This window comes from Scyliorhinus canicula, chromosome 21 (assembly GCF_902713615.1).
Source record: "Scyliorhinus canicula chromosome 21, sScyCan1.1, whole genome shotgun sequence".
Classification (NCBI taxonomy): Eukaryota; Metazoa; Chordata; class Chondrichthyes; order Carcharhiniformes; family Scyliorhinidae; genus Scyliorhinus; species Scyliorhinus canicula.
In genome coordinates this window covers 28,947,001-28,974,955 of record NC_052166.1, presented here as the reverse complement: position 1 = coordinate 28,974,955, position 27,955 = coordinate 28,947,001, and the positions used below count along the sequence as shown (strand labels likewise).

The 27,955-nt window shown below is 47.9% G+C and overlaps 1 long non-coding RNA gene across 1 annotated transcript; it reads left to right on the top strand.

Annotated features, from left to right (window-relative positions):
* The first annotated feature begins 2,067 nt into the window (after positions 1 to 2,067).
* On the top strand, positions 2,068 to 13,843 carry LOC119955490. Its single transcript, XR_005458481.1, has 3 exons — positions 2,068 to 2,077; positions 8,603 to 8,606; positions 13,376 to 13,843. It is a non-coding gene; the product is annotated as an uncharacterized LOC119955490 (long non-coding RNA).
* Positions 13,844 to 27,955: the final 14,112 nt, after the last annotated feature.

Here is a 27,955-nt window from a genome sequence, read left to right as displayed (position 1 = left end):
GATTCTACGGCCTTCTGAGAATTGCTGCAGTTGTTTTCCAGCATGGCCTTGGCATGGGGATCTTTCAGTGGGCCAAGGGGGTAATTATTTAAGGGAGTTATCCCCCAAAGTCCATTGGAGGGGGCCCCCACCCCACAATGCAACTAGCCCCCACCCCACCCCAACTAGAACCCCCCCAGCAAGAGACCCCCAAGACGCCCCATTAAAGGGACCCCCACCAGAGACCTCACCGTTACAGAGACCCCTGCCTGGAATCTAGATATCAGCCCAGCAGAGACGGTGAAAACAAATCACTACTATACAACTCACCTGTGCCATACACCTGCTGGCTCAGGCAGAGAAAGCAGCACCTGTAAATACCTAGAAAGTGTAAACCACACCAACTGATTTTAAACCCCTTCAGATCTTTAATCTGAAACAATTTCTTTCACATTAATGGTAATTGGTTTTACAAGGCTGTGATTGTCAGCTTGCACACAGCCAGTTGTTTGGATTGCTGAATCTCATTGCCCTTTATACTTGACAATGTTTATAAACATCTAAGTATGATTGACAGCTCTTGGACCACATCAAAAGCAGTTAAGTGTTGTCTACAGAAAAAAGGAAGAAGTGAGAGCTCATAAGAACATAAGAACATAAGAACATAAGAACTAGGAGCAGGAGCAGGCCATCTGGCCCCTCGAGCCTGCTCCGCCATTCAATGAGATCATGGCTGATCTTTTGTGGACTCAGCTCCACTTTCCGGCCCGAACACCATAACCCTTAATCCCTTTATTCTTCAAAAAACTATCTATCTTTACCTTAAAAACATGTAATGAAGGAGCCTCAACTGCTTCACTGGGCAAGGAATTCCATAGATTCACAACCCTTTTGGTGAAGAAGTTCCTCCTAAACTCAGTCCTAAATCTACTTCCCCTTATTTTGAGGCTATGTCTCCTAGTTCTGCTTTCACCCGCCAGTGGAAACAACCTTCCCGCATCTATCCTATCTATTCCCTTCATAATTTTAAATGTTTCTATAAGATCTCCCCTCATCCTTCTAAATTCCAATGAGTACAGTCCCAGTCTACTCAACCTCTCCTCGTAATCCAACCCCTTCAGCTCTGGGATTAACCTAGGGAATCTCCTCTGCACACCCTCCAGTGCCAGTATGTCATTCTCAAGTAAGGAGACCAAAATTGAACACAATACTCCAGGTGTGACCTCACTAACACCTTATACAATTGCAACATAACCTCCCTAGTCTTAAACTCCATCCCTCTAGCAATGATGGACAAAATTCCATTTGCCTTCTTAATCACCTGTTGCACCTGTAAACCAACTTTCTGTGACTCATGCACTAGCACACCCAGGTCTCTCTGCACAGCGGCATGCTTTAATATTTTATCGTTTAAATAATAATCCCGTTTGCTGTTATTCCTACCAAAATGGATAACCTCACATTTGTCAACATTGTATTCCATCTGCCAGACCCTAGCCCATTCACTTAACCTATCCAAATCCTTCTGCAGACTTCCAGTATCCTCTGCACTTTTCGCTTTACCACTCATCTTAGTGTCATCTGCAAACTTGGAAACATTGCCTTTGGTCCCCAACTCCAAATCATCTATGTAAATTGTGAACAATTGTGGGCCCAACACGGATCCCTGAGGGACACCACTAGCTACTGATTGCCAACCAGAGAACACCCATTAATCCCCACTCTTTGCTTTCTATTAATTAACCAATCCACTATCCATGCTACTACTTTACCCTTAATACCATGCATCTTTATCTTATGCAGCAACCTTTAGTGTGGCACCTTGTCAAAGGCTTTCTGGAAATCCAGATATACCACATCCATTGGCTCCCCATTATCTACTGCACTTGTAATGTCCTCAAAAAATTCCACTAAATTAGTTAGGCATGACCTGCTCTTTATGAACCCATGCTGCGTCTGCCCAATGGGACAATTTCTATCCAGATGCCTCGCTATTTCTTCCTTGATGATAGATCCCAGCATCTTCCCTACTACCGAAGTTAAGCTCACTGGCCTATAATTTCCTGCTCTCTACCTACCTCCTTTTTTAAACAGTGGTGTCACGTTTGCTAATTTCCAATCCACCGGGACCACCCCAGAGTCTAGTGAATTTTGGTAAATCATCATTAGTGCATCTGCAATTTCCTTAGCCATTTCTTTTATCACTCTGGGATGCATTCCATCAGGGCCAGGAGACTTGTCTATCTTTAGCCCCATTAGCTTGCCCATCACTACCTCCTTAGTGATAACAATCCTCTCAAGGTCCTCACCTGCCATAGCCTCATTTCTATCAGTCGCTGGCATTTTATGTGTCTTCCACTGTGAAGACCGACCCAAAAAACCTGTTCAGTTCCTCAGCCATTTCCTCATCTCCCATTATTAAAACTCCCTTCTCATCCTCTAAAGGACCAATATTTACCTTAGCCACTCTTTTTTGTTTTATATATTTGTAAAAACTTTTACTGTCTGTTTTTATATTCTGAGCAAGTTTACTCTCATACTCTATCTTACTCTTCTTTATAGCTTTTTTAGTAGCTTTCTGTTGCCCCCTAAAGATTTCCCTGTCCTCTAGTCTCCCACCAATCTTTGCCACTTTATATGCTTTTTCCTTCAATTTGATACTCTCCCTTATTTCCTTAGATATCCACGGTCGAGTTTCCCTCTTTCTACCGTCCTTCCTTTTTGTTGGTATAAACCTTTGCTGAGCTCTGTGAAAAATCGCTTGGAAGGTTTTCCACTGTTCCTCAACTGTTCCACCATAAAGTCTTTGCTCCCAGTCTACCTTAGCTAGTTCTTCTCTCATCCTATTGTAATCTCCTTTGTTTAAACACAAAACACTAGTATTTGATTTTACTTTCTCACCCTCCATCTGTATTTTAGAGAGGTAAGAGAGATCTGGAAGGATGCAAAGCTCCAACCTCATCTAGTGGACCAGACATTTAAATTTTTGGGATGTGGGCATCATTGGATAGGCCAGCCTCTATTCCCTATCCCTACTAGCCCTTCAGAATGTAGTGATGGTGTGCTACCGTTAATCCATGTTGTGTGATTGATTGATTGATATTTATTGTCAGTTGTACCGAAGTACAGTGAAAAGCATTTTTCTGCGGCCAAGGGAACGTACGTACATCGTAGACCAAAGAATAATTGACAGAGTACATTGACAAATGGTACATCAACAAATGCAACTGTAATGGGGGTTTCTCTGGTGGGGGTCTCCCTTATAGGAGGTCTCTGGGAGTGGTCTCCTATGGGCATTTCTGGCAGGGTCTCTGCAATGGGGGACTCTTAGTGGGGGCTCTAGTGGGGGTGAGGTATATAGGATTTGCATGGTGGGTACACATACAATGGTTTCGGGGGGGGGGGGGGTTTCCAGACTTTGAAAAAAAATTTTTTTTTTTTACAAATTTAGATTACCCAATTATTTTTTCCAATTAAGGGGGCAATTTAGCGTGGCCAATCCACTTAACCTGCACATTTTTGGGTTGTGGGGGTGAAACCCATGCAGACACAGGGAGAACGTGCAAACTCCACACGGACAGTGACCCAGAGCCGGGATCGAACCTGGGACCTCAGCGCCGTGAGGCAGCTGTACTAACCACTAGGCCACCGTGCTGCCCTAGTTCCAGACTTTTGACCAAGTGGCAATGAAGAAATGGTGTTATATTCCCAAGTCAGGATGGTGGATGGCTTGGAGGGGATTTTGCAGATGTTGGTGTCCCCATGTGTCTGCTGCTCTTGCCCTTCTAGAAAGTAATGTCTGTGGATTTTTGAAGATGCTGTCTGATGAGGCTTGATGAGTTCCTGCAATGCATCTTGTCGAAGGTACTGCTGCGCAGGCAATAGAGGGAGTGAATGTATGTGTGTCTGGTGTGCCAATCAAGCAGGCAGCTATGTTCTGGGTGGTATTGAGCTTCTTGCGTGCTGTTGGAGCTGCACTCATTCAGGCATGTGGACAGTATTCCATCACACTCCTGACTCATGCTTTGTTAATGGCTTTGGGAAGTCAGGAGGCGATTATTTCGCAGCAGGATTCCTAGCTTCTGACCTGCTCTTGTAGACATGGTATTTATATTGCTAATTCAGTTCAGTTTCTTGTCAATGGTATCCCTCATATGTTGATAGGGAGTTACCATTGGCCAGAAATGACCAAATGTGTAAATATTTAGTGAAAATAATAAATATTAGTTTGAAAAAACTGGTGACCTGAGCAGCATGCTTTGGAGGAATAGACAATCCCCAAAACCCCCATCTCGACCCCAACTACACAAAGAAACATGGTGAATGGCCACTGATCACTCATTACCGAGACTCATATATGAAGATGCCTGTTCAGATGGAGGACAGAAGGGTTCGTAGAATCATAAAAGTTACAGTGCAGAAGGAGGCCATTCGGCCCATCAAGTCTGCACAGGCCCTTGGAAAGAGCACCCCACTTAAGCCCCACACCTCCACCCTATCTCCTTTATCCCCGTAATCCAGTCACCTCACCTAACCTTTTTTTCAACACTGAGGGCAATTTAGAATGTTCAATCCACCTAACCCGCACATCTTTGGACTGTGGGAGGAAATCGGAGCACCCGGAGGAAACCCACGCAGAGAACGTGCAGACTCTGCACAGACAGCGACCCTTGCCGGGAATCGAACCTGGGACCCTGGAGCTGCGAAGCAATTGTGCTAACCACTGTGCTACCGTGCTGCCCGAAGTCTGGTTGATGGAAAATGTACTCGGTGAGAGAAGTGTAACACAAAAAAGAGCTGAACATGAACTTTTCAGGATAATTTCAGCAATCTCACAGGAATATACATCAAGTAGATAAAGTTACAGTAGGTTTCATTTATTAAAAGGACACAACAACGTACTAGCTGTCGCATCAATGATTTACGTTGTCGATGCTCAAATTCTATCTCACCATCATTACTTCTGTTAACCTTTTCACTACCACACTGCCTTTAGTGTGAAATGTTCACCCCTTTGACTGAATTTACTCATGACTTACATATCCCGCTCTATGTCACCTCCTGCACTCCCACGTCCCCTCCTCCTATTACAAAAGCCTCTGTTCATTCAACTCTGGCGTCTTGTGAAGCACTCTTCTCTTTTTAGCTTCACCAATGGCAACCACACCTTCCCTCTCCACCTCCTCGTCCTTTAAGGCCACTCTTAAAACCCCTCCAAATATTCACTTATTTCTTACAACAGCTCCAATATGTCAAAAACTATCCAATTGGTTATCGAGTGATTTGGGATGCCTTAGACCATGAAAGGCTGTTACATCAATCCAAAATGGCATTTTTACCATTTAGGCAGGAAACTCGAATTGGGAAATTTCCCGAGATGAGGAGGGGTCAAACCAAGCCCACCCCTCCAGAGGCACTTCAGACGTGGCCAAGGAGGTTGGAGGTTAACAATGTGGGCTTGCTAGAAGGCCTGCCTCAGTTAACTAGGACTTTGTCTCAGTTGTATTAAAGGCTGTTAGGCTCACTGGCCCTCACTCCTCACCTCCACTTGCCACCTCACCTACTCACGCACACCATATGCCACTTCCATTCCCCCCCATGCCACCTTTGTGCCTTCAATGTCCGTTCCATGCCCCTTTCATGATCTGCCTGAATCTTCCATCACCACTTCCAATCTGCATTATAGAACCAGCAACATATAATAATAATGGTAAATCTCAAAATGTATTGAAAAAACACATACTTAAAAGGCTCCTTTGAAAAAGAAATGTCTTTTGCCAGTCCCGCCGGCATAAATTGGAGTAGGTCCCTTACCGGCGGGACCTGGCGGGGGGATCTGGCCCCGGGAAGTGCCCTCACGGTGGCCTGGCCCGCGATCGGGGCCCACCGATCCGCGGGCGGGCCTGTGCCATGGGGGCACTCTATCCTTCTGCACCGGAGGCTTTACCGGTCCACCATTCCCGGTGCGGAAATGAAGGCCTCTGCGCATACGCGGGGATGACGCCAGCACACGCTGGCGCTCCTGCGCATGCGCCAACTCGCGCCGGCCGGTGGATGCCCTTCGGCGCCGATTGGTGTGGCCCCAAGCCCCTTTCCCGCCGGCCAGCGGGGCGCAAACCATGCTGGGGCGGGCCTAGCCCCTGAAGGTGCGGAGGATTCCACATCTTTGGGGCGGCCCGATGCCGGAGTGGTTCACGCCACTCCGCCCCGCCGGGACCCCCCGCCCCGCCGGGTAGGGGAGTGTCCCACCCATTATATCTGCTGAACTTAGGCGTAAGTTGAACTAAGTATGGAGGCATACTTTACGGATTGCTTGAATAATAGGATAGAACATTGCCAAGGCTGACACAGCCTCATGTCGTTAGTCGTTCTATTTTGCCTTTGTTGCTCGTTCTGGGTGAGTGTGCTTAACACTCAATTTGGCTCTGTTTCATTACATAGCTCTGGAGTCGCCAGGTATCGTTAAGATACCGCCACAAGTTTCAAGGTCAAGTTCAAAGCAATAAAACCATACACCAATTAGTAAGTTCAAACAAAGGAGTTTATTATAATACAATTATAAACTACTCATGCACACGCTAAGATGATTAAACTATTCCTACCACTAAATAAACCAATATTTATCTTAAAGGGAACTGCCGGATCAGGGGACAAGGCCTCTTGCTCTGCACTGGGTCCGCAGACTTCAGGTTGGTACGGGTTAAAAAGGGTCAGGAGTGTCTATCTCTGGTAGCGATCGTTGTGAGACACTTACTTGCTGGTGGCTGCTGTCCGAACCTCTCCTCTCTCTCGGTCAAGATCTTCTTTGGTAAAGGCTGGTCGAGAGGGCTGGTCAAGAGAGGAGGGCTGGTCAAGAAGAAGGAACTGAGTTTGGGACCTGTCTCTTATAGGTCCCAGGGCTTCACGCCCTTTTGGGCGGACCTCTATCTGCTGGGGATCGATTGGGTCTCTTCCCAATCGATTTGTTTGAATCCCCCCAATACTGAGGCTGTCCCTCGACTACTGGGCGGGCCTTCAGGTGCTTTGTCTTCGAACTCCGCTGGTGCTGGGGTGTCTGGCTTCCCATACAATGTTGCAATCACTTCCCTATTTGTGTCCTTTGTCCCTGGGATCGTTCCATTACTATGCTAACTGCCCCGGAGATTGCTTCATTAGTATGCGGAATGTTCGTTTTGGTGCTGTCTGCTCTCTTAGCAGACAGAATAAACAGTGGCTTGTTGCAGCCTGCTTGTGCTGCAAACTTTGTCCATTTTACCCTGCAAGCTTTGCGTTCCTCCATTTTGTATTGAGGGAATGGCCAACTTCGGTGGCTACACCTTGCTAAGGCAATTGTCTCTCTGTACAGCCGACAGAGTAGTAGAAACAAGCAGAATAGTGTCAGAATGAAGCCTCCCACACATGCTTCTCATCAACCTGAGCAAAAGCAAGGTCTTTGTGCATAGTCACATATGGACGTGAAAAGCACCCATCGCTGTGTCTCCAGGATGTCCTTCACCTGGAGGGGGTGAAGTGCCAAATCTCGATGAAGGATGGGTACAGGGCTCAGAATTGTTCTGCTGCCTTTGAGATAGAGGAAAAGGATACTCTCACTAAATGTATCACTTCAATTCGTTTACAGATCCATTGAGGCAACAATGATGCAGGTTGTAAACAGCTTGATCTTGTTGTTAGCTCTCATCCAGATGAAAGGAAAGAGATCCCATCACAGCTTGGCACAGGACCAAGAAGAACAAGAACCTAAACAGCAAGAGGCAACGGGACATCACGTAGGTCAAGTGGTTGGCGAAGAGAGTACACAGCGCCGACGAGCATTGGCCCAGCCTTGGATGTTTTGCAGGCGGTGCTCTTATCTAAAGATGAGTGAGAGACAATGCTGGAGGCACCTTTGTCTGTCCAGGATTGTGTGTTCTCAAGTCTGCCAGCTTCTCTAGGACGGGCTGTGGCAGTAAGGGTTCTGGAAATGTAACGTGGTGTTCCAGGCCTGCAGTAAGTGAATGGCTATCTGGTTTCCATTTAAATATTTCACCTGGACCTTTGACCCCATGTGGCAATGGCAGGTTGTGTAGCGTCCTGCCCACCACACTAGGAGATTCGCCGTACACCGCGTGGATGCATAATTAATGAGTTGAACAGCGGAAGAACCCACGTGTCCAGCAGTCCCTCGTCCCATTGGGAATCAGTCCGATTTCCCAGCCGCCACCAGACTTTGACTCCAAAACAGAAAATTCTAACCTTTCTACCTCAGAACTGCCTGCAGCAACGATAATATGCATATTGGCGGGATTCTCTCACAATTAGCGGGGCAGCCCGTACTGGCGCCAAGAACGGCATGAACCACTCCAGCATTGGGCTGCCCAGAAGTTTTGGAATGATCCGCACTTCCGAGGGCTAGGCCAGCGCTGAAGGGGTTGGTGCCGCGCCAACCGGCTGCGAAGAGCCGCCGTTGGCCGACAGGATTTGGCGCATGCGCAGGACTGCCTGCGTGTTCTGACGCATGCACAGAACCGCCGGTGTGTTTCCTACGCATGCGCAGGGGGTTTCTTCTCCGCGCAGGCCATAGCAGAGCCTTACAGAGGCTGGCGCGGAGGGAAAGAGTACCCCAATGGCACAGGCCTGCCCACAGATCAGTGGGCCCCAATCGCGGGCCAGGCAACCGTGGGGGCCCCCTCGGGGATGGATCCTCCCGTGCCCCCCTGAGGACCCCACTAGCTGCCCTCCAAGCCAGGTCCCGCCGGGATGGACCATGTCTATTCCATGCCGAAGGGACTGGCCAAAAACGGGTGGCCGCTCAACCCATTGGGGCCCGGAGAATTGCCGGCGGGGGGGGGGGGGCGCTCCCAATGGCCCCCGACCGGCGCGGCGTGATCCCCGGCCCCGCCCAAAAATCAGCACTGGAGAATTCAGCAGCCGGCGTCGGAGCAGTGGGACCGAATTCACGCAGAATTATGGCCATTTTTATTTTAATTTGTATTTATCACAATGCTTGTTTAAGCCTCACAACAGCAGACTCGGAAGGATCATTGTAGGCTTTACGTTCCTCATCTGAAGTGATCAACATTGCGAATGATGTGCTTTAACATTGATGTCCCATCACTGTAGCCTTCCGAGCCAAAGAACAATTGACACAAAGCTATTATACCAAAACGGGATTAAAGGAACTGGATGGAGTTGAGGAAATTAATATCATGAATGAAAGGACATTGGGAGTGAGGAGGTCAGGACTTCAGGAAACACTAAATTAACAATGTATGATATCTCTAACCAACATTTGGGAAGGCAGTATTTATGAATTGTCTCAGTGTAAATATTTCATTTTGTCAGGTGCATACATTCGCTCATGGGTGAGCCTCCATTGTGAATGCTTAATGACCCTCTTCATCATTATACAGGCAGCAAAACAACCCAATTTATTTTAATATCACCCTCTGTTACCTCCTGCCGCAATGCATAAAGAATACATGAAGCCCATACATGAAGCCCATGATTATCTAAGCAGAGAAATCTGAAACAAAATGTTGGCGCAGTCCTTAGCTGTGACTCATTACCAAGGTTTTCTTCAAGTCCCTTGTTAACTCCCTTTTCAGTAAATTACAAATGCGTCAGCTATTAATTCTCACTGTTTAATGCAGCTGCTATATTAGAACAAGAAGTGACAACAACAAGATGACAGGCCCCGAGGGGTCAAAGACATTGAAACCGATTACACCATACCACTGCTTTAGGAAGGTCATTTGATAATTGTATTCTGGACCGATCCAGATTCCCAGATGGCTCTTTGACAAGAAGGACCCAGCATAAAGTGATCATTTGCCATTATAATGTTTGAAGAATGGTGCTGGCAGATTAAGCGGCAATGCTTTATTTAAAGGGTGCCTGAGCAGACAGTGAAAGAGATTGCAATTACAGTGCTGCAAGCAATCAAACGTACAACCATTGGAATGGAAGCAAAGCCCAGCCTCAGAATATTTTTCATATTACTCACTTGTCTCCTCTTCCACTCAATCCCCTGCAGGGAGCCAAATGTCACAACAACACAGCTGAGATAAATGAGCCCCCATGGTGACTAGATGAGTAAGGCAAAGCTGAGAAGTAATCACAGAGAGTCAAGAAAGATAACAGCAGCAAATTAAAGGAATCACTTCATTTTATGGGTTATAATTAAATATTAGTATGTTTGAAATATAGCTAACTATGTATCACAGGATAGCAAAGTGCATGTCTCCAGAGATGACGCTTAATCTTTAGGATAATAACAGTGAGACTATCACTGTTTGTCACTGTAATGGAATAAATCAGGCAGCAACTTCAGCCATCAGCCCAAGAAGTGTAAAACATGGAGTTCAGGAAGCAGCATTCCAATTTGTCCTGCTCCTCTACAAACATCTCTGCACCAGCAACTTATCAAGAGACTCAGCATTAAAATACATGATGAGCATGAAGTTGCTGTACTTATTATTCATTAAACATGCCAAAACAATTTCGGCCTTTTCCACTCAACGGCATTGAAAAGTAACTTTTACAAGTGTGGAATTGTATTCCTTCTGATTTTGTTGGAGTTTTATAAAGAATTAAATATTATAGTTATTTTTTTATGTTTCTGTGTCATTTATCTGTATTTCTTAATCCCTGCTTTCTTTTCCTTTATTTTGCTTTCAGTACAAAATTTGACATTGAATTAAATGTTCTGACACATCCTGGATCAGACTCCAAGTACCTCCGTGAGATTTCTTCAATATGATTGGTGTGTGGTGGGACATGCTCTTGTTTGCCCTGTTCATACACATCCTTGAAATCTCAGGGAGTGCAAGCACTACATTAGATTCCCAGTGATGCTAAGTGGTTACTCAAAAGACCATGATAAATTTTGGGATTATTTTAAAACAATCCGGGACGATTGAGCAATGGTGTACGTTTAGATTTCTGGATTGCAATCTTTAAACAATTGGTCTCTTCAAACAGTGATAAATGTTTGTAATGATCTGCCAATTAGAAAGCAGAATCGAAAACACTGAAAATGTTTAGAATTCAGCAGGCTGCTGCGATACATTATGACAGTCATGTGTTTTGTTTTTGTGCAGAAGCTAATAATTTTATTATCATTATTAGAGTTTGGCAATAATAGAATCATAGAATTTAAAGTGCAGAAGGAGGCTATTTGGCCCATCGAGTCTGCACCGGCCCTTGGAAAGAGAACCCTACCCAAGCCCACACCATCACTCTATCCCTGCAACCCAGTAACCCCACCCAACCTTTTTGTTTGGACACTAGGGGCAATTTAGCGTGGCCAATCCACCTGCACATCTTTGGGTTGTGGGTGCAAAACCCAGGCAAATACAGGGAGAATGTGCAAACTCCACACGGACAATGACCCAGAGCCGGGATCGAACCTGGGCCCTCGGCGCCGTGAGGCAGCAGTGCCAACCACTGATCCACCATGCTGCCCTCTTTCCCGAACATTGACTTGAGTTGGGTTTTATGATAATCCAACTGATTCATTGTTGCTTTTTTTGGTTTCCTTTCCAGCTTTTTGAACTGAATTTACATTAAGCTGTTGATAGTTAATTAAATTTACAATGGTGCACATATCATTGTGTGAAATCCTAATCTGTGACAATTCTCAATTCTGCTATATAACCGGCTTCAATGACACATTTTCCATGATAGCCTTCAGAATGACAATATTGTAATCAACATTGAACGAGCTCCTCGAGGAAATGATGACATTAACATTTCTCCAGACATTTACCTTTCATATTTCATTTCAAAAATGAATCTGTTGCTGGTATTTAATGCTGAGTATCATAACCTTGGAATTAAAGAGGCATTTGGAACTGCTGAAAACTCACTTTTACAATAAACTAATAAAAATGTAATCTTGTAGATTTAATTTTATCAGAGATTTGCAGTGGCATTCATAAGGCGGTTAAAGGCATTGCAAATCCTTTTCGAACAAATTCAAGAGACAAAATATCCACAATAATGCATTTATATGGAATCAAGTTCTACAAACAAAGTAACAAATGACTTGCTTTCATATGGAGCCTTTCAGGATCTCAGCATTTCCCATGGTCCTTTACTGTTCATGGAGTACTTTTGTAATGGAGTCACTGTCATAATGCAGCAAAATGGGATAGCTAATGTTCACACATTGGAGCAAAGAGCAATGAAACAAATTAACAGGTCATCAGTTTTACGTGCCAGATGCAGGATACATTTTGTCCAGATCAGTAGGGGAATCCCCTTCTTTTCGTTGAATAGTGTCATGGGATTTGTCATGTCAAATACTTGCACTTATTTATTATCATTAATGTAGCTGGAAAAGCAAGTATCACTCCTAATAGAGCCTTAAACATCATGAGAGATGCTTCAGAACTGAACATTTCCACATTCTAGTGAGGGTAACTGCGATAGTGAATGTCCCACAAAGTAGCATTAAATTGGATATGAAAAGAGATTCTGAGATCTCTAGTCTTTGTAACTGGGTGTAGTTAAGTTAACGGCCCTATTACGCAGCAACTGCTGGTGTGATACCAATACTGGCTCCGGAGTGGTGTAAGGAAATAACAGTAACTTATATTACATCAAGCAGACAAATTGGAGTTGTGTGTGCACATTTGAACTCACATGCACAGTACTCTTCTAACATCAAGATGTCAAGGAATTTTTTTTTAAACGTCACCTGAGACTCAGCTATACTGTAGTTGGTAGGAAGCTGGTAAACTCCCTGTGCTGAAGAGAGATACACATTATTTTGCAAAGTGATCTATAAAGTGTGGGCTTGATTCTCCGGTCCCCCCAGCTGAGTATTCCTTGGTGGCTGGCCCTGGGATTCTTCATTCCCACCGCTTGTCAATGGGGTTTCCCATTGAAGCCATCCCACGCCGCCCGGAAACCCACAGATGGGGGTGCGCTGATGGTGGCAAAATAGAATCCTAAAGGCCACAGAACTCCAGCCTGTATCTCTCAAGCATATAGTTGTAATAGGTCAATTTGTTATATGATGTGAGTGTCATATTCTGTAGACTGGCCGAAGTGAATGATGAACTACAAAACATCTAGTTTAAATGATTTATTATTGAACAACTGCATGATAAAGATAACTAAGATAAATTAAATTATAAACTACTAAGAATAATTAACTATTGAAGAGCTACTACAAAATACGTCTATCCTCTGGCATGACCGACTCCCAACTCCACAGTCACAGGGTCACATGGTGGGTTTATAATGCCTAGTGGTCAGAGGTCATACATAACATTATGTGCAAACTCGCTTTATGCATAGCATCACAGTGAAGTCAGCTACTTGAGGGCAATTCGTATTTCAGCAAGTGGTTGGCCCTTTAAGGGCAACACAGCAGAGTAAGCATCACATGGCCTTTGGGTGACCAATGGAGACGCAGAGTAGGGAGTCACCCCAGGGGATGGAGTGCTCTTCAGCAAAGATACATTTTGGGAGCAAGCTGCAGCCAGGCAGCTGGTGTACAATTTTTATTTATAAATGCTTGTTGTGTTCACTAAAGAAGTCTGTAAAAGTGTATCTTTACAGACATAGAATTACCTGCTTCATACCAGAGATATACTATGGCTGGCTATGGAAACACGACAAATGTCCAACTATTTTGGTAAAACAAAATGGAGTCTATGTCTGTTAATGAGTCAGAAGGCTGGGTCAATAAAGCTAAGAGTCAGGAGAGCCCTAAAACTGAATCAATCCCATGAGCTACTGAAATTTAGTTTTCGCCGAAGATATGCATTGCCTGAAAATGTGGCGGAAACAGATTCAACGGTAGCTTTCAAAAGTTAAATGGACAAATAAAATATGCTTGAATGAATTGTTAACTTAAACTTAACATGGGCAGAATTTTCCCATTTCTTAGCTAGTCATGCAGTGGAAAGGTAAAACTGCATCAAAGCCGTTGGACCCAACGGCAGCTTTCACCGCCATATAGCCAAACAAACTACAGAAATGACTGGATTATGCAATGGGTGGGGGAGGGGGGGGGGGGCTATCATGCGTAGAGGCCTGATAAATTGATGTAAATTTATTGTAATGGGCTTACCGACGTTGAACGCAAGGACTCTCATTACGTTATTGGCAGATGGTGGGGACAATCGCAAAGGGAAAACCCGCCAAAGTTAATCGCGTTTTGGACCTCTCGAAATATTTTGCGCTCCCGTCGCCATTTACACCCACCAGGGATGAGCGCAAAATCTTGGTCCATATAAATGCAAGTTGTTGGTATTGCAAGACTATGGGGAAAGAGCAGGGCTGTGGGAGTAATATTAACAAGCCTTTGAAAGAACTAGTACAGGCATATTGTGTCAAATGGCCTCTTTCCGAGCAGTATACTTATCATTTATCGAAGCATTGTGGAGTAGCTTCTGCTGTGAATACAGTTGCCAATTTGGGGGTAAATTGTGTTGAAATTTGCACTCGGTTCGAGAAGCCTTTTCCCCCCCCCCCCCCCCCCCCCCCCCAAGTTTACACTCAGAGTCATTTGCAACTCACAAAAAGCAAAATCTGCCTTGAACCAGTGTAGTCAAGCAACATTTTAGAACATATTCTATGAGATTCGCTTCCAAAACAATCCTTCATATTTTTAAGACTAATTGGTAAAGTTTGTTTAAAAGTTGGAGATGGGTTTTCCAAACATAAGCATGTATGAAAGTGACATAACAGTCTGTGATGCTTTATCAGGAGAATTATGTTGAAAGAAAGAATAATTGATTGGAATTGTCAGGCCTGTGTTCTTCTGGTCTCTTCAGACCATTCCGAAGTAAATGTGCTAGGCAGTGTTGCAGAATAGCACATAATATCACAGTGACAGAGTTACAAGGGTAAGGAAGCTTGTAAAGTAGGACCTGAAGGTATGCAACTTTGTGTTGAGTGTTTAACAACTTGACAGTGATTTGCTTGTAAATGAACTGTTCTCTATATGTTGTTACACAGAAATGAATAGCAATAAGTGGATTTTCAGACAGTTACACCAATCTTGCGTTGACTAGTGCAGGTCCTTGTGACTTTCCCAGTCCACGGGGCCCGACAATTTATGTGACCAGCTCAGGCTTACTGAGTGCCGCCTAACATTTCACGAATTAGAAATTGATTTTAGTTGTTGGAAAGGTGGCCTTTGGCTGCATCGCTCACCTCTACTCCTTCAGCTTTGCGATCTCACTTCAGCCGTTGAATGTGACATGACATTCTCCAAAGAAGTCAACAAGTGCAGGTTTTTGCCATTTGTTTCGAATTGAATTTCTGCTGCTTTGTTCCATTGATGTTTGACATTGTCTTTGACATGAAACATCAAATTCCGAGAAAGGGTAAAACAAATCATTGGGAACACTTGCTATGTTTAACATGGATTTGCTCTCTCTCTCTCCATGTGATGTGCTTTTCAGAAGGGCAAACACTGGGAAAACGGACCTAGGCAGAACTGAAACAGAGCGTATGTTTTCCGAACAGAACCGTGCTGTTTGGGTTTTCCCCGGGTGCTCCGGTTTCCTCCCACAGTCCAAAGATGTTCAGGTTAGGTGGATTGGCATGCATAATTGCCTTAGTGTTCAAAAAGGTTAGGTGGGGTTACCGGGTTACGGCGATAGGGTGAGGTGTGGGTTTAGTGCTCTTTTCAAGGGCCGGTGCAGGCTCGATGGGCCAAAAGCCTCCTTCTGAATTGTAAATTTTATGATTCTATAATTCTACGATACAGTGACATGAGTTGGCCCTGTACACAGATAATATTCAAAAGAAGCATGGCATACAATCTAGGGAAATACACTTCTTGTGGATATTAACTTAAATACCCTGCACCATTCCATGTGAAACTTTGCAGTCTTTTTGGGATGAAATTCATCTTGAACATGCAGAGCAGCCCGATTGCAAAATGCAGCCTGCTTAACTGATTGTCTTCTCCATTAAATCATTAATGCCATTTCATATCTAATAAGATTGTCAGCTTCAAACAGGCAGCTTGCCTGCCAAACAATAAAATACATGAGACTGAAACTTATGGCGAGTGATATTCATGTATATATAAAGAATGCATTTGCATCATATTACTTTGAGGGTAATTTTAAATTCTATTGCTGGGTCAAAATGGGCAATAGCAAATCATGCTCGCATTTGATATCACATCAGATTTCCTTTCCAATTGAAGTAAATGGGAAAGAAAATTAGTGTGTGGGATGCACATTGGGAGTCTGATAACCCGTTTCATTCTCTTCCGTAGGACGTGATGCCAAACGACCAGGGCCGTCTGCCTCCAGGCGGACACAGGCATCTGCCCCCACCTCACCCAGGGCCGCACGACAGAGGGTGCCCGATCAGCGGGGAGTCCCATCCTCCCTAACCGAATCTGTGGAGCAGGACGCCCAGAGGGCGGTGAGAGAGCAAGAGAGAGAAATGGCCCGCGAACACCCTGCGGCCTCTCAGCGGGCCGATGACATAGAGGAGGTGTCAACCCAAGACGACCTCGAGCTTGCGGCACAGCTATCTCCCACACCATCCACCATCCCAGTGACACACCCCGGTTGGCCTATTTAGTGATGTGGCTCCTGGGTCACAGTCTGGGTCACACATCACAGCTGAGCAGGTACAGCAGGTGGAGGTCGGAGCAGCCGAGGGCCCAGACTGGCGGAGGGCAAGCCAGGCCCAGCATGCAGCTGGCTTACAGACGTTTTCCGAGTTCCTGGACTTTCTCAACCCACCCGCACAGCCGATGCATCAAGAAACCCAGGGACACAATGACGGGATGAGGGCTGTCTTCCAGCCTCTACAGACGCTGTTAGAGGAGTCGAACCGCGTCCACAAGCAGGGAGTGGTGCCGTTCATGGCAGCAACCCAGGTTGACACCGCACGGGTGGCATCCGCGGTGGAGGCAATGGGTCAGGTTATGCAAGCCGTTGGGCTTAATGTGCACACATCATCCTCGGCCCTGGACAGGGCTGCCCTCTCACAAGCAGCAATGCGCCAGAGCCAACACGACACTGCCGGCGCGCTGCGGGCCTTGGCCGAGTCTCAGCAGGTCATGGCCCAGTCGCAGCACGCTATGGCACAGTCACAGCAGTCGATGGCACAGTCCCAGCAGTCGATGGCACAGTCCCAGCAGTCAGTCGCGGAGAGCATCAACCGCCTGACACATGTGCTGGAAGGCGTCGTGCACTCACAGGTTGAGATCGCACAGTCCCTGGCGGGAATGTCTAACTCCCTGGACTCCGTCTCTGCAAACCTTCGGATCCTGGTGGATACCGTTGCAGGCCTCCAGGACTGGCAGCGCTAGGTATCGGTGGTGTGACGGGGCACCTCCCCGCTCGCACCTCTGTCCCAAAGTGAGGCCATTAACTACATAACGGGACGTCCCGGAATTCTCGGCCTCCCCCCATCCCATCCCTGGTGCATCGGGTGGGCAGCAGGCAGAGCAGGGTGGCACAACGTCACCCGAGATGCCTGCAAAGCAGCCTGGCCCATCAAGGCCGGGTCACCCCAGGAAACGCTTGCCGAAGGAGAAACGAGCCAAAGGGGGCGATTCGCAGCAGTCCTCCTCCACTCCTGCTGTATCATCTGGGGAATCACTTAGACGTAGTGGTAAGGCAACAAAGAGAGACACTGAGTAAGTTGGCATGGGTGAAGGGCACAGTTTAGTTGTTGGGGCTGGGCACCTGTAAATTATTGTTCACATTAAACGCACTGTTCCACCTTACTTATAATACCGTGTGATTGTTCCACAGCCACAGGAATTGTGATGGTGACCGAGTGTCGCTGGGGTTGACGAGCGGTGGAACTTCGGTGCCGGGTGTGCAGTCCCTTCCCCCCCACCCCCTCCCACAGCTAGCCCACGCGGGCACGTGATGGAATGTCCATGTCGAACTCAGCGGCCACCAAGGTGGATGGTTCAGCTATTGCCATGGGTCAGACTCTCTCTAACAATTCTGAGCTCACAGCTCATCGCAGAGCGGGCTGTCATCATTCCACATGGCACTGATCACACCCGCTGACACAGCCATCAATGTTGTGCCATACCGTCTGGACCCAGTGGTAAGGGTGATGTCGAAGTGGAGCGGTGTACACTGAGAGGGGGTGGAGGGGGGTTGGGGGGGGCTGTGGCAGTTGTGTGTTGATCTTCTGCATGACTAGCGATGCAGGTGGTGGTTTGGTGTTTAGCGGGGACGTCACATATGACGCGTGAACCGTGCTGCCACCAAGGCGTCGCGTGCCCTCCGTCCTCGCCCGGTCCGTCGTGCCGCCTCCTGGACATCACCAGCACCTGGGTTGTGTCTGCGTGCTGCGCCCGCCACTCCGCCAGCCTCCTCCTCCTCCTCCTCTGTGCTGCCACCACTGCCACTGGCTTCTCCCTCCGCCTCCTGCAGCAGGTCATCTCCCCTCTGCATCGCGATGTTGTGCAGCGCACAGCAGACCACAACAATGCGAGCGACCCTGTCGGGCTGGTACTGCAGGGCCCCTCCGGAGCGGTCCAGGCACCTGAATCTCATCTTCAGGAGCCCAAGGCAGCGCTCCACCACACCCTTGGTTGCTGCATGGGCCTCGTTGTATCGTGTTTCCGCATTGGTCTGAGGCCTCCGTATAGGCGTCATCAGCCAAGACAGCGGATAACCCCTGTCGCCCAGCAACCAGCCCCTCAGCCGGGGGGGGACTTCCCTCAAACATCGCCGGGATGTACGACTGCGCCAGTATGTAGGAGTCAGGCACACTCCCTGGGAACCTTGCACAGACGTTCATGAACATCATGTGGGGGTCGCATACCACCTGGATATTCATGGAGTATGTCCCCCTCCTGTTTGTGAACACCTCTCTGTCCCCTGCAGGCGGGCACATGGGGACGTGAACACAATCGATTGCCCCCTGCACCATCGGTATCCCGGCCACGCTGGCAAATCCACAAGCTCGTGAGTCTTGAGTTGCTCGGTCCTCGGGAATGGTGATGTAGCGATCGGCGATGGCATAGAGGGCGTCGGTCACATCCCGGATGCACCTGTGGACCGATGACTGGGAGATCCCAGAGAGGTCCCCGCTCGGAGACTGGAAGGAGCCGATCGCATAGAAGTTAAGAGTGACCGTCACCTTGATGGCAACCGGGATCGCGTGTCCTCCCCCCGTTCCACGTGGGGCGAGGTGCTCCACGAGGTGACAGATATGTATCACCGTCCGCCTACTCAGCCGAAGTCTCCTCCTGCAGGTGATGTCCGTCATTGTTAGGAAAGAGACCCCACTCCCCCCTCCGTCTCCCCACTCCCCCCTCCGTCTCCCCCACACCCCCCTCCATCTCCCCACTCCCCCCCTCAGTCTCCCCCACTCCCCCCTCAGTCTCACCCACTCCCCCCCGCTCTGGACCCCCCTCCCGTTCTCGGGGATGCCTTCCCCGTTGTGGCCAGACTCCAGCAGTGCGCTGAGCGGTGCGCTCACCTCCTCGAAGCTCTCGTCAGCCAGCACGACTGGTTGACAAACTTGAAAAGCAGGTGGGTTGGCCGGCGTGAAAACATTGCGTGATGACGTCAGGACTTCGGCCCATCCGGGCCGGAGAATAGTGGGGGGCCAATAAGTTGGGATTCTGGTCGTGTCGGGGGGGGGTCTTTCGAGGCCTTTGCCGGGAATGCCGACGTGTAGTTTGTGCGGGGTTCGGAGAATAGCGGGAGGGCGTCGGACCGCCGTCGCCGTGAAAATATGCGCGGCCCGCTATTCTCCGAACCGGCGTGAGAGCGGAGAATCGCGCCCCATGTCTTTCGACAATGGAGGAGGGGAGAAGGCAGGGCCCAAGTTTACCTCAGCAGGAACAGCCCTACATTGTGATGTTGCTTACAACCACATGCTAACTGGTGCTGGTTTAGCACAGGGGGCTAAGACAGCTGGCTTGTAATGCAGAACAAGACCAGCAGCGCAGGTTCAATTCCCATTCCAACCTGCCCGGACAGGCGCCAGAATGTGGTGACTAGGGGCTTTTCACAGTAACTTCATTGAAGACTACTCGTGACAATAAGCTGTTATTATTATATTAACTGTCTAGCCACCTTAGCTAACAAGCCACCCCAATGATAACATTAACTGGTGTCAAAACTAATGAGTTGGACGGTTCAATTCCCACTCCAGGAACATGAGTACTAAATCGAGGCCAAATCCGTGAGTGCTGCACTGTTAGAGGTACCATCTTTCCATTGGGATATTAAATAAAAGCCCTGTCAAGCCCTTCAAGTGAACATTAGAGATCCCATGGCACATTTCAAAGAAGAACACTGGAGCATTGCCCAGTGCCCTGGCCAATATTTATCCCTCAAACAACACCTATAAACAAATAATTTGGCCATTATCACATTGTTGCTTGTGGGACCTTGTTGTGTGCATTTTCTACATTACACCAGCGTCTATAGTTCACAAAGTGAAATGCAAGCCTCAATAGTTCAAGAAGACCATTGGCTGCTCTCCCATCACTTTGCATCACAAACCAGCAATCCAGCCAACTGAGCTAACCGACCCAAGTATAGCATTGCCCTGAGCTCATGGAATTGGTGCACATACAATGTAAACTTTTTGAAAGATATTTTAATGATGAGATCTCCATTAAGACAGGCAACTTTGCAATCCAAGCAAATTGGTTGATATTTGCCATGTCACTGTTGTTTTATTTAATTATTTCCTACACCTGCATTCCATAAAAGGATTATTCCAGTTTCCAATGGTGAGCTGGTTTCCACTCAGAAAAGTGGGTTTTAACACTGTAGAGTTTGGTAATAAAAAGCTCCTATCGAATTATCGCATTGATACGCAGGTGATAAACATTGAAAAATATGACTTAGGAAGAAGAGTTGGCCATTTTTCTTGATTAATAATGGGATCAGGGGTTATGGGAAGAAGGCAGGAGAATGGGGATGAGAAACATATCAGCCATGATTAAATGGCGGAGTAGAATCGATGGGCCGAATGGCCTAATTCTGCTCCTATGCCTTATGGTGTTATGACCATTCAGCCCCTTGAGTCTGATCCACCACTCAATAAGGTCATGGCTGATCTGGTTGTTGTCTTTATTTAAAAAAAAATAAATTTAGAGTACCCAATTATTTTTTTCAATTAAGGGGCAATTTAGCACAGCCAATCCACCTAACCTGCACATCTTTGGGTTGTGGGGTGAAACCCACGCAGACATGGGAAGAATGTGCAAACTCCACACGGATAGTGACCCAGGGCCAGGATTCGAACCCGGCTCCTCAGTGCCGCAGTCCCAGTGCTATTCACTGTGCCACATGCCACCCTGGTTGTTGTCTTTACTTTTTTTAAATAAATTTAGAGTACCCAATTATATTTTTTTCCAATTAAGGGGCAATTAAGTGTGACCAATCCATCTAACCTGCCCCTTTTTGGGTTGTGGGGGCAAAACCCACGCAAGCACGAGGAGAATGTGCAAATTCTACACAGACACTGACCCAGAGCAGGGATCGAACCTGGAACCTTGACACAACAGGGCTAATCCGCTGTATCACCGTGCTGCCCAGATCTCTTGGGCGGGATTCTCTCAGCCCATGCCGGGCCGGTGAATCGCTGGGATGGGTGCAAATCGCGCAACACCGCCCCGACACCGGTCCGCCAATTCTCCGGAGAGCAGAGAATCGCCGCCATTGGCGCTGGTCAGGGGCCGCACTATGCAGCCCCCCTCCTGTGATTCTCCACCTGGGATATCATAAAAAGGGGCCGAGCAGCCGCGCAAAAAAATCCGAGTCCCGCCGGCGCCGTCCACGTGTGCACTTACCTGGTAGGACCTCAGCGTGCATGCATCCAGGGGCAGCCTGGTGGGGAGGGAGGGGGTTCTGACCCGGGGGGGGGCTCCGCTGTGACCTGGCTCAGGAACGGGTCCCACCGATCGGCGGGCCGGCCTCTCAGGCTGGGGGCCTCTTTTGCTCTGCGCAGGCCCCTGTAACACTACGCCATGTTGCGTTGGAGCCGGCGGGGAGAAATGAAAAAATGAAATGAACTGAATATCGCCTATTGTCACAAGTAGGCGTCAAATGTAGTTATTGTGAAAAGCCCGTAGTCGCCACATTCCGCCGCCTGTTCGGGGAGGCTGGTACGGGAATTGAACCATGCTGCTGGCCTGCCTTGCTCTGCTTTAAAAGCCAGCTATTTAGCCCTGTGTTACACCAGCCCCTCAGAGGGAAGCCACTGCATATGCGGGCATTGGCGCCGGTCCCACTGCGCAGGTGCAGACCCGCGGGGCCCATCTAATGTCAGCATCGGCAGCTGGAGCGGTGTCGGTCGCTCCAGTGCCATGCTGGCCCCCTGTAGGGGTCAGAATCGCTGCTCCTGAGGGCATGTTCCACAAGTGGAAACATCCTTGCAATATCTATCCTATTTAATCCCCTCAGGACCGTATATATTTAAATCAGGTCACCTTTCAGTCTCATAAGCTCCAATAGGGAGTTAAGTTCAACTTGCCCAACCGTTCTTCATAAGCAGGGCCGGCCCAAGGTACCGGCAACTCGGGCAGTCGCCCGGGGCGCCATGTGCTAGGGGGCGCCAGAGACTCGGGTCCCGCGCATGCGCAGATGGGCCGGTACCAACCAGCACATGCGCGGTGGCCGCCCTCCCCCAGGGCGGCCCCCTCCGCCCTCCCCCCCTCCGGCCGCCCCTCCGTCCTCCCCTCCGTCCCCCCCAGTCGGCCCCGCCTCCGTCCGCCCCCCCTCGGCCCCCCCTCAGCCCCACCCACCCCTCGACCCCACCCCCCCTCGGACCCGCCCCCACCACCCCCCTCCTCGCCCCCCCACCCTGCCCTCGGCCCCGCCCCCGCCCCCACCTCGGCCCCCCCGCCTTGGCCCCGCCCCCCCCCCCCGCCTCCGGCCCCCCCCCCCCCCGCCTCGCCCCCCCCCCCCCCAAGGGCGCTGAAGTTCAGCTTGCCCGGGGCGCCAGTAACCCTAGGGCCGGCGCTGTTCATAAGATAAGCCCTTCATCCCAGGAATTAGTCAAGTGAACATTCACTGTACTGCAACTAATATCATTGATTCAAATAAGGAGACCAAAAAGGCACTCAGTACTCGAGATGTGGTCTGACCTAGATCATGTACCACTGCAGTAAAACATCCTGGGCGGAATTCTTCGTTCCTGAGGCTAAGTGCCGGTGCGAAACGAGAATCCGTGGGAGTTTCACGATGGGAAAGACGGCGCGTATCCCTCACTGATTCCGGTACTGGTGAGGGGCTGGCACTGGTGCCACATGAAACGCTCGCGGAACACCAGAAAACCGCCAGAGAATCGCTGGGTCCCCAGCCGCGCATGCGCAGGGCTGACGGCCTGCTCAGGCCACACCGGAAAACATGGTGCCAGCTGTGCTGGAACCCTAACCCTAGCCCCGACCCCACAGCCCATCCCCTGTCCACCGCCTATCACTTCCCCCAGCCCTAGCAGAAGCCCCCCGGCCAGTGGCACGGATCCCGGACGAGTGTGACAGGACTGGACACTGTCCAAAGCCGGAATGCCGGGTACCGACCCCTGGGGCCACATGCCTGCGCCGTCAGATGACGCCGGTTTGGAGATGGCATCGTGGATCGGCATCAAACCGGCGCGTGCCCCAATTCCGGCATTAGAAGCCATTGATGCCCGATCGCCCATCCCGATTTCGGAATCGGGCTACAGAGAATCCAATCCCCTAACCTTTGTATTCCATTCTGCTTGCAGTAACGGTAGCATTCAATTTACTTTCCAAATAACTTGCTGGATCTATGTAATGCCATGAATTTGCCGAGCAACAGCAGTAAAACAAATTTTAACTGCCCAGCAACAGGTAGACATCTGCCTAGAGACAGCAGTATCCAGTATTCGAAAGATGGATGAGATGTATCCCTCCCAGTCATGAGATTATAAGGCATTGTAGATAAGATTGAGATGTGAAAAGCTTATGAATAGAAACAGTTTACCTCGAAAAATTGGGAAAATCAATGAGATGTACTCAAGGAATTTGATTGGGGCAGACAGCCAAATACACAGAAGGCTGAATCAAAGTGGAACCAAGGCATAATTGTTCGCCGCCTCAGAAGTAGTCAGACCAGTTTCCAGCCATCAAGCCTGAAGGCAGAATTTTACATATAAGAGCCTTGACGTCTTTGACCCAGGCAGTGCAGAAAGCCTTCATAAAGGTAGTTTAAACATCTTAGCTGGACCAGGATAGGATGTTTCCCAGACTTGACCATCATTCCTGCATTGTGTGGTAACTATAAGCTGTCTTTGACTTGTAGATTTATTTAATTTGGGTATTGTCTGGGGAAGCAGGGAAGTCTTAAGAGATTCTGGGGCTATCAATATATTTTGGAACAAGGGGTACGTAAATTTTGTGTGTGTTTAGTAATTCATATACCTTGGCCGGGATTCTCCCCTATCCGACGGGGCGGAGAGACCCGGCGGGACGGAGTGGCGTGAACCACTCCGGCGTTGGGCCTCCCCAAAGGTGCGTAATTCTCCGCACCTTTAGGGGCTAGGCCCGCGCCGGAGTGGCTCCCGCTCCACCGGGCGGCGCTAATGGCCTTTGGCGCCCCGTCAGCCGGGGCCGAAAGGCCTTCGCCGGCCGGCGGATGTCCACTCATGCGCCGGTGCATCAGCGGCTGCTGACGTCATACCGGCGCATGCATAGGGGAGGGGATCTCTTCTGCCCCGCCATGGTGAAGGTCATGGCGGGGCAGATGAAAAAGAGTGCCCCCAAGGCACAGGCCCGCCCGCCGATCCGTGGGCCTCGATCGTGGGCCAGGCCACCGTGGGGGCACCCCCCGTGGCCAGATCGCCCCGCTCCACCCCCCCCCCAGATTTGCTTTGATTCCCGCCGGCGGGAACGGCCTGTCAGCGGCGGGACTTTGGCTCATCGCGGACCGGAGAATCGCCGCGGGGGGCCCCCCGATCGGCACGGCGCAATACCCGCCCCCGCCGATTCCCGGGTGGCGGACAATTCGGGCCACAGCGGGGGCAGGATTGACGCCAGCCCCAGGCGATTCCACCCCTTCATTTTCTTTGTGTAGTATAGTCCTGTTCATGTGTTTTTCTTTACTTTAATAAAGTATTTAATAATTGTTACATGATGACTAGGCTGTTTGTTCTCACTGAGGCTTCACTTGGCTCATCGGAGCAAACATAACAAATCTTTACACCCCGTGAATTGTTGTTCCAAGTTGGGATACCCTTGCAGATAACATTAGCGTGCTTCATGACAATACTAACGTTTTGTGGTTCATGAACCAGCAAGTCCAGATCCCTTTGTGTTCTGCAATCTCTCTCCATTTAAATAGTATATTGCTTTTCTTTTCTTCCACATTTTCCTACGCTATACTCCATCTGCCAAATCTTCCCCAGTCACTTAATCTGTCTATCGTCCTTTGCAGGCTCTCTATCTCCTCATGACAACTCACCTTCCTATCTATCTTGCTGCCATTGGCAAATTTAGCCATATTTGGTCCCTTCATCCAAATCATCGATGTAAAGTGTAAATAGTTGAGTCCCAGCAATGATCGCTTTCGCACTTCAGCAGTTATAGCTTGGCAACGCAAAAATTACCCATTTAAATTTCTGTTAGCTAACCAATCCTTCATCCATGCTCATATGCTGCCACCTACATTGTGCAATCTTAGCTTTTTGGCCATCCAAGTACAGCACATCAACAGGTTCTCCTTAATGCACCTTGCTTTTTGCTTCCTCAAAAAACTTAGTTAAACATGAGTTCCCTTTCACAAACCCAAATCATCTCTGCCTGATCAAATTATGATTTTCTGAGCATCTTGCTCTAACCTTCTTAATAATAGATTCCAACAGTTTCCCTCTGACAGATACTAGGCTAACTGGCCCGTAGATTCTGACTTTCTGCCTCCCTCCTTTCTTAAATAAAGCTGTACATGATCTATTCCCTAACCTATTGGGACTCTTCCAGGAGATAATGAATTTTGGAAGGTTTTAACGAATGGATCATTATGTCAGACAATCTTCCCAAAAAATTGTCTTTGACCAACAAGAACAAACATCATGGTGGAAGGTGCAAGTCTGGATTGGCGAAGACCACTAAAGGCAAAAATCAATGCCATCTCAATGAGGATGAGGCAGCAATATGATTAATTTGTCTATGTTTGGTGATCATTCAACCCAGGATTCGACTGTTGCCATGGGAACTGATGAAGAGATATGCAAACTACCTCCTGCCAAGACAGCAGCTTTTGGAGCAGATTGACTGCAATTAATTTCTGTAACAGTGAGAGATGGAGGCTCTTTTTTTGTATTAATTATGTTCTAAGTGAATTTCTGTAATATTTAGTTCGGTTCAATTTGAAACACAGATATCTGGGTGTGAAACATCCCTCATTTCATTATTCACAGCATCTGTCATGCTAACTGGAGTCATTAATTTAATTAAGAAGTTGTTCGTGGTTTTCATTATAATGAACAGTAGTTCCATCTTCAAAGCTTTTCACTTAGATACTGTAGTCGGTATCACCCAAGAAAAAATGGAAAGAGAGGGGGTGACTGTGGAGTGAATGTCAGTCTTTGATGCCTCAATAATGACTCATGGCTACAGATGATGCAGTGGGCATTTATGGTCAATGGATAAAAGGATGATTGCAATGTGTCGTTACATCATTTCTGATTGATAGCTACAGAGGTTTACCTCAGTCTGTGACCAGATTAAAACGTCAAAGTCTTGCTTGAAAATATGAAGTGGACTCCTGCAGAATTGTAGAATTAAAGATAAAGAACGAGGCCATTCAACCCATTGTGCCTTTGTCAGCTCTTTGAAATTTGCCCAGTTTAAACTCACAGCCGAACATTTTCCCCCATAACTCTGCATATTCGTCCTATCCAAGTCCATGTCCAATAGCCTTTTGAAAGCTTCTAGGGATGCTGTTTCCACCATTCTTTCAGGTAGTGCATTCCAGACCATAATTGCCCACTAAGGAAAGAAAATGAGGAATTCCTTGTTTCCTTTGGTCCTTTTGCCAATTATTTCAAATCTCTGACCTTGGTCGATGACTCTTGTCTCTTCACAACGGTGTGCCTTTCCCGTGGGAGTGCAGGAAAGGTGGGATGCAGGATGGTGTGGTTGTATCATCATGGTGCTCTGCCCATCATTGTGCGGAGCAGGCTTAAATAATGCGGCTGAGCACATGCAGCATGTCATGGTTCAAAATGGACTCCTTGCTGTGCACTCTGAGCTTTTTCAATCCGACTTCAAGCCTTTCCTTTGCATCTCTCCGCTCATTCTGTACCTCTCTCTCTGATTACATCATTTTACTTCACCATCCCTCCTCTTGACTTCACCTATTATTGTGAATAGATGGCTGTAAAACTTCAGGCTTTGTTGTTAACATTGGAGTATATCTGACTGAGAAGTGTTAGATGCTGATAATGGTGCACATAAAGCCAAGTCTTCCACTTGGATTCCACTCACCAACACGGCCTCTTTTCAAGAAACATCACGTTCCAGCTGCAATTAATACAGTTGGTGAGTAATGAGGGGGTACAGTAATCCATTGAGAGGAACAATTGCCCGATCAGCATTTACAACTTAAGAATCGGCGGGAGCATCAATTAACATATTCCTGAATTGCCATATTATTGTACCTTTAAATGACAATAACATTCCTACTCATGAAATAGAATAGGTTCATACAGCATTACAATGGAGAATCAAAGGTTTGTTCTTAACAGGGAGAGATTTGTCCATGGCGAAGTTTGGCGATGCCACAACTTTAGAGAATGCACTTCCTGTACATGTATTTACATTGTGGTCAAATCCAGAGCCTGCAACCCCTGAAGCTTGTTGAGAGAAAGATAAAATGTTTTATAACTGGCAACCAAGTGATTGAAACTTGAATAACATTTCAACTAATACGCTAAGAAAGGGAAATCTACAGTACCTATCACAATAAACATTATTTTGCTGGCAAATGATTTGATTCATTCCTTTTTGTTTATGCGCCGTGTTTCAAAGTGAATGAGTTCAGTTTTCACTCTG